At 42.3% G+C, this 12,358-nt stretch overlaps 1 protein-coding gene across 1 annotated transcript in view; it reads left to right on the forward strand.

Annotated features, from left to right (window-relative positions):
• The window catches only part of clybl (citrate lyase beta like), a 61,488-nt gene extending 53,388 nt beyond the window's left edge, over positions 1-8,100 (forward strand). The window contains exons 9-11 of the transcript XR_003294937.1: positions 1-161; positions 7,495-7,776; positions 8,006-8,100. The exon at positions 1-161 is cut by the window's left edge and continues 762 nt beyond it. The gene's annotated coding sequence lies outside the window, so the exon portion shown is untranslated. The remainder of the gene's footprint in view (positions 162-7,494; positions 7,777-8,005) is intronic.
• Positions 8,101-12,358: the final 4,258 nt, after the last annotated feature.

The following is a 12,358-nucleotide window of genomic DNA, read 5'->3' on the forward strand; positions in this document are numbered from 1 at the left end:
CCATACCTCCCCTACCCCACCTCATCCTCTCTCTCTCTTTCTCTCTCTCCCTCTCTCCTACTGTATGATCTATTGTGTCTGGAGCTGGACTGTGGTCTGTGCCAGGCCAGGCCAGACAAAAAGATCGAAACCACTCCTGCGCCCAGCCAAAGACCCAAACAGTAAGCTGTCTCTTTGGCATTTGGCCACATATTTCTCTCACCCCTGGCTCACTTTTTCTGTCATGAATTCAAAATCAGCTTGTTTGTTTGTTTTCACCCAATCTACTTATTATCATTGTACCCTGAGGTTGGTGGACAAAACTCCTATTATCTATGAACTTCATTAAATGAATCCACAAACATTATTTGAGTAGAGCTGTTTTGTGAGGCTCTGCAGGTCTGCAAAATAGATGTTAGACAAGCCGCATGATACAGCCTGTATCTCGGATGACCTGAATGGTGACGTATTTGTGTTGCACTTTTATTTGTCACATACAGATTTTGTGGATCGTGTGTTGTGTGCAATAGATCCCATTTGTTGGGTGTTTTATGGAAGGCATGAGAATAGCTACTTTATGACTTATTAAACTTTTGGGGGTTAATTCTTGTTGTAAATCAATGTGAAATGAATGAAGAACAAGTGGTGGAATAAAATGCTACTTTAATGTTTAAATATGGGATTATCAGTTTTGTATTTTATTTGATCAAAGAAACAGAAATTAGTGGTTAGTTCCAAATAGTTTGACGGTTTCACCTTAATGTTTGAAGTTATGTTCAATACTAAATGTTGGCCCTGCAACACTTTTTAGATTGAAGGCAAAGCTGATAATTGCAACATTTAATACTTTGGCATTAAGATGTTATTTACATTTCTAAAGTTGTTACCCCACAAATGTTTAATAAAACTGACAGCACTCGCTGAGACAGTAAAACAGAATAAAAGGCTACAGAAAGTAAATCTGAGACACCAGCTTCACGTGGCTGTGAGTATCAGTCACTCAGGGGTCACTAAAGGAGTTGAGTGGTGAAGGAGTCCAGTCTGATGGGAACACTTGGCCTTTCCAGGCAGCTCTGCACCAACAGGTGTCCCCACTGACAGGAAGGAAGATCTCAAAGTAGAGGAAGCCGCACAGGGCACCATGCAGAGACAAAGCTAAAAGAGTAGCTCTTCTGTGGAGGCTTAGGAAATAATTTGGCATGTTTATATTTGAACAACACACAACATCCTCTGAGTATTTTTGCACAGCATACCTATTATCTTTTTTTTTTTTTTTCCACTTGATAATCTTGCTCTGATCTGATCTGTCCACTCACATACACGTCCTCTCACCCCTCCCTTTCTCTGGTTAAAGGTGAAACAAACTACAGCCTTTCTTCTTGCTCGTTTTGCTCAGCTTTCTTTGCATCGCGACCATTTTGCAATTCAGCAATATTTGTGAAGGAAAAAAAAAAAACAAAAAAGATTTCAGTGACATCTCTGCAGATCAGAGGAATGCATACCTGTCTGCCTCTGCTGTGTAATTCTACATGACATTTCTATTATGCATGGAACTGATATAATCTTCTCATTCCGCTCGGCGGTTTTATTTAAATACATCTCCCTGGTATTCCCCGAGAGAGTAAATTACAATTAACACGATTATAACCTCACAAAATTGTGACGGGAATCAATTAGGTTGCGAGCAGTACTTCATAGCCCGGTAATGTGTTGGTCGAGATTGCTTTCATAAATTATGAGGGACAGCGCAGGCGGAGAAAATGCATGTATGCAAAACACTGTCAGAGGAAAATTAAAACGAAATGTTTTACATATTTTTCCATTAATCTAAATGGGACCCGTGTGGCAAAGATGGTTTTATTCTAATTCCCCGCCCGGGGATGCCCAAATAATGACTTGATGTTTTAATAGACTTCTAATGACAATATATGACAAACTAATTGCAGCATAAGATTATTCTAAAACAATAAAACACCTCGTTATTGTAGCTGCAGCACAGTTTGAGAAGTGTAAAGCTATTAGCAAAAAATGGCTTAAAATACAAAGTGCAGAGCTGATCACCATAAAACATTTAGTTTACGCTAATTAACTCTGTTTCAATATTTAGGAATATTGTTTAAATAAATTAGGAGATTTTTCGGAGTGACAGGAACAGGGCATCTTTGGAGAAATTGTGACAGAACTACTGCTCTTAATTTGCAGCTAATATCAAGGCCCTCGGGCAGCCAACAGAACGTTTTGTTTTTCTTATTTATTGCTTTCAACAACAATAAGACTTTAAATAAAAAGACACGTGGTCTTTTACTTTCTGTTGAGATAAGCGTCCTGTCATTGTAGGATTTGAAAGTGAAGGTGAAATAAAAGAAAACTGATTGCACCATTTTAAAACATGGAATTTGAGAATTAAACAATTACGTTTGAACGATCAGCGGGACTCATTTAGAAGAATTGTCTGCTGACAGAAATCTTCTACATTTTGCCTGTATTTATTTTCTATACTGCAGTGGCACAGTCATTTATGACACTGCAGTTATTCAGCTTTTTCAGCCACTTCATTCTGGATGCAAACGCGTCACTAACTACAGTGAGTGAACCTTTTTATTTCCCTGCTGATGACAGAGAAATAGACCTTCTGTTTTTTCTTTCTCTCACTTCTTTTGGTTGGTATGAAATTCGCCGCGGCCTGGCGGTGCTGCATGAGTGATCCGCTACATGTGGACCATTACTAACTTCATTTGAGAAGATCTTTTGTCTGAGTGTGCCCGTCAGCAAAAGGCAGTCAGAGGGGACGGAGCGGCGTGGCAGGAAACAGGCTCAGAGATGTTAAAGCCCAACTTTTTTTTTTGTCACCTTTTATATTGTGAGATTGATTTTTCTTTCTAAACACACCCACAGTCCGGTCATGATGTAAAGATGGTAGCCTATAATAATATTTGTGAGCATTTTGTATTGTTTTGTTCTTTTTTTTTTTTTTTTTTGGTAGTGCAGGTGAAATTTGGACAATTTTCCATGACAGGCTATACAAATGTTGTACTGCAGTAGCTGCAGCCCATCTGCTATAGGCCTATCCTAAACATGGCCGGGGAGGCGCCTGTCTATTTATTTTAACCCATGCACCACAGTTGTTCAGGCCTTTCTTTTTGAAGGCCTTTGTGCGTCTTGTAGAGTTTGGCTCTGGGAGGTCCTTTAAAGTCCAGGCTATCTGATGATGTTTACCTGGCAGGTTGATATGATCTGAATATGCGAAACGGACATTAAAAGAAAAATTAATTCATGTTGGGAACACCTTGCTCCCAGAGGTGCCTCTTATCTACAAATACCGAATTGGACCATAAAAGGTATAGTTACATTCTAGTCGTGGAAATTGGCCTAAAGATATAGGCCTAGGTAAAATATTTTGGTGACTTTACCTTCCTCTAGAGCCCTCCTCATCGCCTGAGCCCCCCACCCTGCACACCCCCTCCCAGACTCCCTTCTCCTTAACGGGCCCAGATCAAAGGCTGTCCGGCCCCGGCGGAGACCACTAAAACCCGCCCGCTTTGTCTGCTGTTGCCAGGAGTGAGGAAGGGAGTCGGGGAGGAGGAGGAAGAGGGGGGGCATAGTAAAGAGACTCGTTACAGAGCGACAAAAGTCTCTGCAACTTTGTGTGTGTGTGTGTGTGTGTGTCCATCTGTTGTACGGTCTGACTCTTGTAGGCTTCCTCTATACTTCAGCTTCACTGCAGCCAAAGTTTATAGTTTTGCTTCTAGCCAACATTATGTTTGTGGAGTAGAGCAGAGCATTTTCACGTTAAGATCTGTGCACAAACCGTAGTCATATTATCAGACTGCAGTAAAACCTCAGTATGGTGGGTGTAAAGGGGAGTGTGAGTGACATAAATAACGCACATTTTCAGCACCAGCACCAGTTATCCATTGGTTATGCAACTGTACCTAAAATTCTCGAGTCTTGTTTGTTGTCCCTGAACGCACCAGGCAGGACAGACCGACAGAAAGTTTATGCACAGACAAAAGAAGTAATCAACATAACACGTAGGTCTGTGTCCATACACGAGATTAATTCTCACCTGCACCAAGCAGGTGAGTAAGCAATAAAAAGCTGCTGGTCGAACAGCTGACACATATTTATTTGATTAAAAATGTCAGTAAGTTTTCTTAGAAACACATTTCCAATGAGCAACTTCTCTTTCGGGAAATATCAGATGTGTGTGTATGTGTGTGTGTGTGAGAGAGAGAGTGTGTGTGTGAGATCCTGCTCTGCTCACCGTCTCACCTGACGGCACTATTAAAACGCTTATACGCCGAGTCCTCATCGAACCGCGGAGTTTGTCTTTATTCACAGATGATGCTTTTGAGCAAAGTGGTGCAAAATATCTGGAAAATTTGTTGGATCACTCAAAACTTTTGATAAAGCGCGTTTACCGGTGAAGAAAAGACGGTGCCAATTTCAGGCTTGGATTCAAAGTTTAAAACCGAATAATAAATGCACCTTATTGATCTTTCAACTCGCGTCAGCGTTTTACTTGCAACACGTTTGGGCTCGTTGAAGTTGCGTAAACACTTTTAACGATGAAATTCCCTCTTGAAGGTTGATGTGTGCGATATGAATTCGGTGATAATTTAACGTTTGGCTGCGCAATCGAAAACCAAGCTTTTCATCTGCACCATCTCTCTCTCCTCTCCCGCTCTGTCTGTGCCATTGAGCAGGTGCAGGCCGCGCACCTGCACTCACAGCTGCGCGCACCTTGTTATTGCTGCCGCTGCTTGACGCACAGATGAGCGCAGCACACAGCCAACAACATAATCCAGATAATATAAACCTCCAGTGCCTCAGCACTCAGCCTCAGCATGTTTAACTTCTTTTTTTTTTTTTTATAGAGGGACACAAACACATGCACCGTTTCCATGAATGAGATATCTCCCCCTTTTCTATGAATGAGAAATATAAGCACGTTTCTATCTAAAAGTGTAAATAAAATCCCTTTATGTTATTTGGTTTATTAAACATTTAGTTGGGTGCGGATGTATTTGTCCTGGTAGTCTTGTTTTTCATGCTCCGGACTTCAACATGACACCATCTAATCCAATTAAACACGATAACCCTGGACTCACGTATTATTCTCCTCTTTTTTTCTTCAAGTTGCTGACAAGCACTCTTGGTTTTGTGTGAAAGAGAGAGTCAAGAGCCCTCTCCTAATCCCGGGCAGCACTAAGGGTGATTGAAAAGTGAAAGAAACCCCTCATTGGTCCTCGAGCTGGATGGTGTTTTCTTTGTCCAGCATCATGCATAGTAGTCCATTATTTTAGGTCTTTAAAGGAGAAAGCAGTTTACTGACCTGGTGACAGTTTGTACCAGACAAGAATGTTTTACTGAAACAAAATAAATAGCATCTATTCGTTTTAATAAACACTCTGCTAATTGGGATTAAGCAACAATTCGACACAATTTTTGAACATTTAATGTGTGCCTAATTAGTGGTTTGTTTAAATAGTTTAAGCAGATTAGGAAAGCGCCTGTTCCAAATAATGACAGATCGCATTCAGGATCCCCACCCTGTCCGTAGCAACTTCGAGGGTAAATGTCAGTTTGACATTTTCTTGACGATCAACTGCGTTTCAAGTGGAAATGTCGACTACAGAAAAGAAACAACCAAGAATCATCAAAATGCATCTGTAAGAAAATGAGATTACAACTGCACAGGCAGTTTTTCTTCATCCAATATTCAGTGCTTGTTCCTGTAGACCAGAGCAGATGTAACGTATTGTAGGTGCTGCAAAATGACAGGTAATTGACATTAATCCTTTCTCTCTCTGAGGCTCAGGGGGGAACTAAAGTAAATGGGGATACGGTTAATGAAGCACCACTTGCCCTTTGAATCTCGGTCAGTGTGCTGGGGGAAAGTTCGGAGAAATACTTTAAAACGTCTGAAACACGTTTCCAGCCTTCATCGTAAAATATGATGAGGGGTCTGCAGCAAGGATTGTCATGCAAATGAGGAAACTTTGGGATTTCTGAACTTTCTTTAGCGGATTCTTTCATCATTAAAAGTAAAAAACTCAGATGGATTAGTCTTCTAGTGTGAGGTTCGCTTTTTTAAGTGATGACTCAGTTTATTGCCCTTAGTTTATATGACATCTCAGAGGCGTTGTGAAATGGATGCGTGCCTAACTGGCTATAATAACCAATACCCTTTTGGTTTTCCAGCAAGCACCGGGTTGTTATTATGCTTATTATAATGCATATTGTAAGTCTTCCCTATAGGAGCTGTGACAGTCAGACAGAGGCTAGGTGGGAGAGGCAGACTTTGAGCATAAGGAGCTGCACCTCTTCGCTCCATGCGCACGGAGCTCGGTGCTACAGGGGCCTGCGTAATGAGGGCACCTATGGGGCCCTCCTGGATGGAGAGGTGTCCTAACCTCGCCAAGGCCGGTCAGAATTGAAGCACCGACACCTGCGCGTCACTCCTCCTCTCTCTGGCTCCCCCCGGGCAGCGCATGACACGGCTCCCATCACCGAGAGTTCATACTCGGCGCACAACTTTTGACAACGATAATGATGTGCATGGTGATGCTGAAAATCTAAGGAGGGGCTGCAGTAGGGAAATAAGGACTCTCCGTGTCTGTACAAGGGAGGGGCCCTTGCATTTTTCCTCAGGACCAATTCAGTCCTGACAGAAAAGCACCTCTCTGCAGCCTCCCACTGAACTGATGAACACTTGTCTGCTCTCAGTCCACATGGAAACAGCGTAAATTCAAATGTCTGCTATAAAACCTAAAAGTACAGACTTGGACAAAACAAGTCATTCTATTAATGCCTAACAGATTAGTTTACGTAAACACTGGGTATTTTTAATTACCACAAGCTATGTGATGAATGACATCTCTCCAGAGAGTTATGGCTCATGTTTTTAGGTTTTCGGTGAACTATCACTCATGTTAATAAAATATTGCCATCTCTCAAGGTTTAGTGTCACTTAGATGGATAAGCTTTGATAGTTTGTGAAATATACTGTCATTTACTATTGCATGTGTCTGCAAAGGGCCAAAAGGTCCCCCATCCCCAGTTGAGCTGGCCTAATTATACAATTAGTCTTGTGATTGGGACAGTCCAGAGCTAAGTGTCCTGTGGGACAGCCAGACACATTATGGCTGTCATCAGTATCTTCACAGCTAATGAAAGAGCTCAGCATATAAGGGTGCTGCTTATGTCCTTACATGAGGTGGAAGGCTGGGATCTTGTTGATTCAACATGTTTCACGTTACTGTTTCTCTTTCCTAAATATAATTTCTTGAACGCTACTTACAGCCCAGCATCTACTTTGCAGTACAAATTAAAGGATGAAGAGCAGTTTCCTGGTCACTGTTAATACCATAGGTCATCTTGGCATTCAATCATTGGTGTTTTAAGCCTCATCTGGGGCCTCAGTGGACCAAACCCACATTTCTTTGAAGCCTTCAGTCAGATGGAGCTCCCATATCTCAATCTCATTGCCTATCCAACCATATTTCCTTTCAGGCTTATCCCTGGTCAGTTGGAAACATCAAGACACCACATTTTCTTCTGCTCATCCAGAGCCATATCTGTCATGGCCAAACCCAAGTCTGTTAAGCAGAATGGGTGTGAGGCTTGTGATGTTTGGGATCCATGCAGACACCTCCATGAAGTCAGAGGGATGTCCTGGCTCTGCGTGGTTGAGGAGGCAGTGGTGCCTCCACGCTGGATGCCTTACTGCTACTGCACTGGCTTATCAGATTGGATTAGAGCTCCTGCAGGGAGACTGGAAGCCACACATGATTGGTAACCAGCTTCACCAGTTGGCCCATGATGAATGCACAGTGGCTTAACTACGTGAAGACAGTCAGATGTTTATAAGGAGAGCAGGAGTGGAACCCTTATCTGTTGTTGGTGCAGGTGACTCTATTTCTTTCTTTTATTAACAAGACTGATTGTTGAGTTCACTGCTCTTCTTCCCACTCACCTTACCTGGACATAACCCTTTTCCTTTTCTGCTCTCTTGCTTCCAAAGATGCCCTCATTCCCCAGCTGAGATGAAATGATATCCCTCACTCGAAATTCTGACCTTTTCTGCAATAAAACCAGATGCATTCTGGGCCAGACGTCTGATGTTGCAAGTATGATAGTTCTGCATAAATCTGATGCTGATATCAATCTATGGCCACAATGGAGAGAGCTGTGGTAAGAAAGTAGCTAAGAAGTGGGGGATGTGACTATACAGTACAGTTGATATGTCTACTTATTTTAATATATGTGCACTGCAGTGTTTTTGATGGTCATATCATACTGATTTTCATTTCTGCTCTTGTACTTGAGGTCAGGTATGTTCTTCATGTGCCAGAAATGAAGCTTTTTCTTTTAGTGCAGTCTAAAGTACTTTGTAAGCAGTATCCTCCCTGGGCACAAATCAAAATATCCTACACTAAAAAGTCCATCTGCTTCTATTGGATAGAGCGTATAGTCGACCGTTCTCCTCCACCCGCTCAGAACTAGTTTCCAAGTACACTGAAGCCTACATCCTGCATTTAGAGGCTTTTAGGAAAGCCCTGTCACTCAATAAGAGACTACTGGGGCATCATGCTCACGCTTATCTACACTTTAGCTTCTACTTTTGGGCCGGTGGGCTATATAAGGGCCAGGTAGCAGGGCCTGGCTCATGCGGTTGTCCATGGACGACCTTGCTCCCCTCACCTACTGCCTTGGAGTGGCTCCCAGTCCTAGGATGGGGCTTTGGACCGGCACCAAGTCTCTACCCCCACAGATGTTACTGAGCCACCAGATATTATGTCAGTTCCTGTGTGATGCATCATGCTCTCCTGAATAGCAGTTCATGACTGTACAGGTACTGTGATACATGCAGCAACATGGAAAATCAGTTAAGTAAACTGAGCCCTAAATTACTGAGCTAGAGTTTCAGAATTACCCCTCATGTCCTGTCAGAGACTTTCATCTTATTACGGGACAACGTAAAAGAACAGTGAAGTATCTCTTATCACAGCAATGACCAATATAAATCCTTCAAAACAAAATGTTTTATTGCATCAAAATAACAGATGACATTTATTACAGCTCCATTATAATTCAAGCTGGTGCATGAAATATTTTTGTAGTGCTAATACAAAAAATATTTACCCATTAATTTGTGTTAACTTCAACAGAGTAATTCTCTCTATTTAATCTGTTACATCAAGTTTTTTTCTGTTTTCTTAATTGTGTTTCCTTTTATCTATGTTTGTATTTAGAACACAAATTCAAAGGATACTTTGGCTCCTCAAATATTAGTATGATTTTTAAAATTAAACTTAATAAAATAAATGTTAGCACAAACGTCTTGAATTTTCCAACAGGAGAAGATCAAACTGGGTTTGAGGTAGAAAGTTAGAACATAGTCTAAATGTCACACAAAGAGTAAACCAATTTCCTTCCCGGCGCTCAGTGTATACGGGTTATGATTATAGGCTTTTACATTGTAGAAGCGAATAAAGCTGTGAGACATCAGCTTGTCTTAAGGTTATTAGAACTGTCAAAAAAAACATGAGTTATTTAAAAAAAAAAAAAAAACTCATGATGTGCTCACTGGGTAATTGAATTAATGAAGTTCCTATGAAACCAAAACCAAGTACAGGTCAGTCGAGTAACCCCCCGGTGTGCCCATTGTCAGATGTTTAACTCCCGCACTCCTTTGGGAAAGGCATCGGGGCTAATAGGTGAAACCACAGCTGCTGAAGTTGGGCTGGAGAGGAGCGACATTCCCCCCTGTACACGTCCGACAGCCAGAGTGTAAAACCGGACAAAGAATTCTCAGTTCCCCCTTGTTTCCACAGCGCATGGATCAGGGGGAAGTAGTTCTTTCCTTCAAAAAAAAAAAAAAAATTACAGAGGTTTTGAGCCGCTGCGTTCACTTGCTGCCGAACTGTCCCCTGCAGCTGCGGTGCGTCTGCTGTACAGCCTGCCCTGACTTTTCATAGCAGAATAAAGACGAGTCTATGGGCTTTGCTTCTATGGTGGAAGAAACGAAAGATCAGCTCAGGAGGGACCATTAGAGACAGAGCTGGCAGTGTCGAGTTAACCGGGAGACGCGCAACAGCAGCCAGACCGCGCAGTGTTTGACTTGATCGTGAAAGTTAAGCTGGGAGCCAGGTAGGAGGCTGGAGAAGCTGCCATGGAGCCTGGAGAGAAAATATGTGGTGTGTTAGTAAGGAAAGCAGAATGTGAACCATGAGGCTTCACACTGGGACAAAGTTTAGACCTGAGCAGACAAACAGGTGTGTCGTAAACTCAGCCTCCAGTGTGAGAGACTCAACATTAATGTAGAAGTAGGCTGCTTTACAGCATCATTTATTAAATATAGTATATATAAAAATATAGTCTACAACACAAGATGAACTAAGACATATATAGTTTATCATTTGCATATATTCAGGATTTCCTCTTCCCAGGTCTTAGAACCCACTGGTCATTTAAAGTGTGATTTTAATTTTGTGAGTGAGCCAGGGCTGTCACAAGGTGCTGCTGTTCTGCTGGATTTGGTTTCTGGGCGGGTGGGTGGGTGTAGTGGAGAGGTTTGCACCTCAACACCTGCTTCCTTGTTCATCAAAAAATAAAAAGTTTAAATAAAAATGTTTTATTCTTCTTCCCCACCTGTTTTTTTTCCCCCCAAACATTGACAACCCACCAAGGTGAGCCAGGCGTACTGCCGCTCCAGGTGCAGGTGCTCGGATCAGATTTCCTACATTTTTAACACGGACTCTTAACTTTTGTGGGCCGAGTGATCACTTCACAAGCCATTTTCTGGCGCATTGTGCCAGCAGCATTCAGGAGATGGATAATGCTTGTTAAGTCTGACAAGACGGCATTTGTTTTGCCTCTACGCTCGTCTGAGAAGTTATCATTCAACCCCCTTAAAGGGCGCAATTGAGAAGCAGCGGCGTTTTCACTGCGACTTTTTGCTTTGTCCTCTCCAGAGTGGCGTCTGCATGTCTGACACTGCCAGTTACTGATTTGCAGGCAGTATGTTAAGGTGGCCCATGTAAGTGATTTCCACGGGCATCCCACTAAAGGAGAACAAATCGCTGACAAAGGAGCGCCTTTCCCATTCAGCAGCGTCGTTAGGACAACCAAAAAGTATTTCTCAGATAATAAGTTCTACTTCAAAGCGTTTCTCACTGAAGGGTGACTGCTTCACTCCTTTTATTAAGTCTCCCCCCTTTTAATGCCGAAGGATCTGTCTGGTTATTTTTCATCGTGTTTATTTTGTAACATTCATTGAGCGCTTGTTTCCAAACAGGGGCTACAAGAGCAGGCTCCTCTTTAGGCCTTTACCCCTGTAAAAGTTCACACACAAGACGAGAGGAGGCCCACAAGTGCTAATGCTTTGAATGAAGCAGCAGATAAAGCGTTTTCACAGACCCACCTAGATCGACCTACAGTTGTTTTACTAAAGTCTCGTCATGCCGCTGAGGTGGTTCTCTCCTCGGGCTGTAAAATGTGGTTAATGCTGGAGTTTGTTCGCTCTCCACTGCTGATTAAGTGTGTGCGTTTTATGGCCACGGTCCCTACATCCTCCAGGCTGACCTCAGTCAAGTGCGTCCTAATTGACTCAGTCTGGAAGCTCAGGATGTTTTTCAACGTGCTTTTTTTAAATGTATTCAATTATTTTTATTTTTGCGAGGTGTACATTTGCACGATCGTCCTTTCCTTTTATATTTGTGTCCAGTTGTTTCCAGGCAGATGGAGCTTGTTTGTCATGAAGCTGACAACGGTGTATTTGTGGCAACTAGCGTTTTTAGAAAGGGCGCATTTTGTGCTTTGATTGTCGTTCATTTAGTGGCAGTTTGTGTTTTTCAACCAGACATATTCAACCACCCAACTGCCATAGAAATCCTAACGCACCATGAAGACTGTCAAAGCGGCAAGCCTTCCTCTCAGAAGCTGCAGCCTTTGATGTGGTGCAGGACTCGCGTTGGTCAATTTTAATTCTATAGACTGGACAGGCAACTCTTTGAAAGTGAGATTGTGCGTTTTAATGGAGGAAATAAGAGGGGGAACTTGTTTTATACACTCTATACAAGGCCTTGCTTATTGTCAGATATCTTTTATCTTTTATTTTTCCCATGAATGATTCATGCCTCGGCTGCTTTGTGCTGTCGCGCCTTTCAGAGGTAGCGCCATCAGGGGGCTATAGGTTTTCCCATTAGCTCAGTGATTAGTTTATACCAGCCTGCTCGGCCCGTTGGGCCTGTTTCTCAGATAACTGGATATTTTATAGAAATGTCAGGGTACGCAGTGAATAGAGCTACTTCTGCTTTTCCATTTGAGCTGAAACTGACATTGGTGTTTTGTTGACTCGTCTTTACATTAAAAA

Source organism: Mastacembelus armatus, chromosome 21, assembly GCF_900324485.2.
Source record: "Mastacembelus armatus chromosome 21, fMasArm1.2, whole genome shotgun sequence".
Taxonomy (NCBI): Eukaryota; Metazoa; Chordata; class Actinopteri; order Synbranchiformes; family Mastacembelidae; genus Mastacembelus; species Mastacembelus armatus.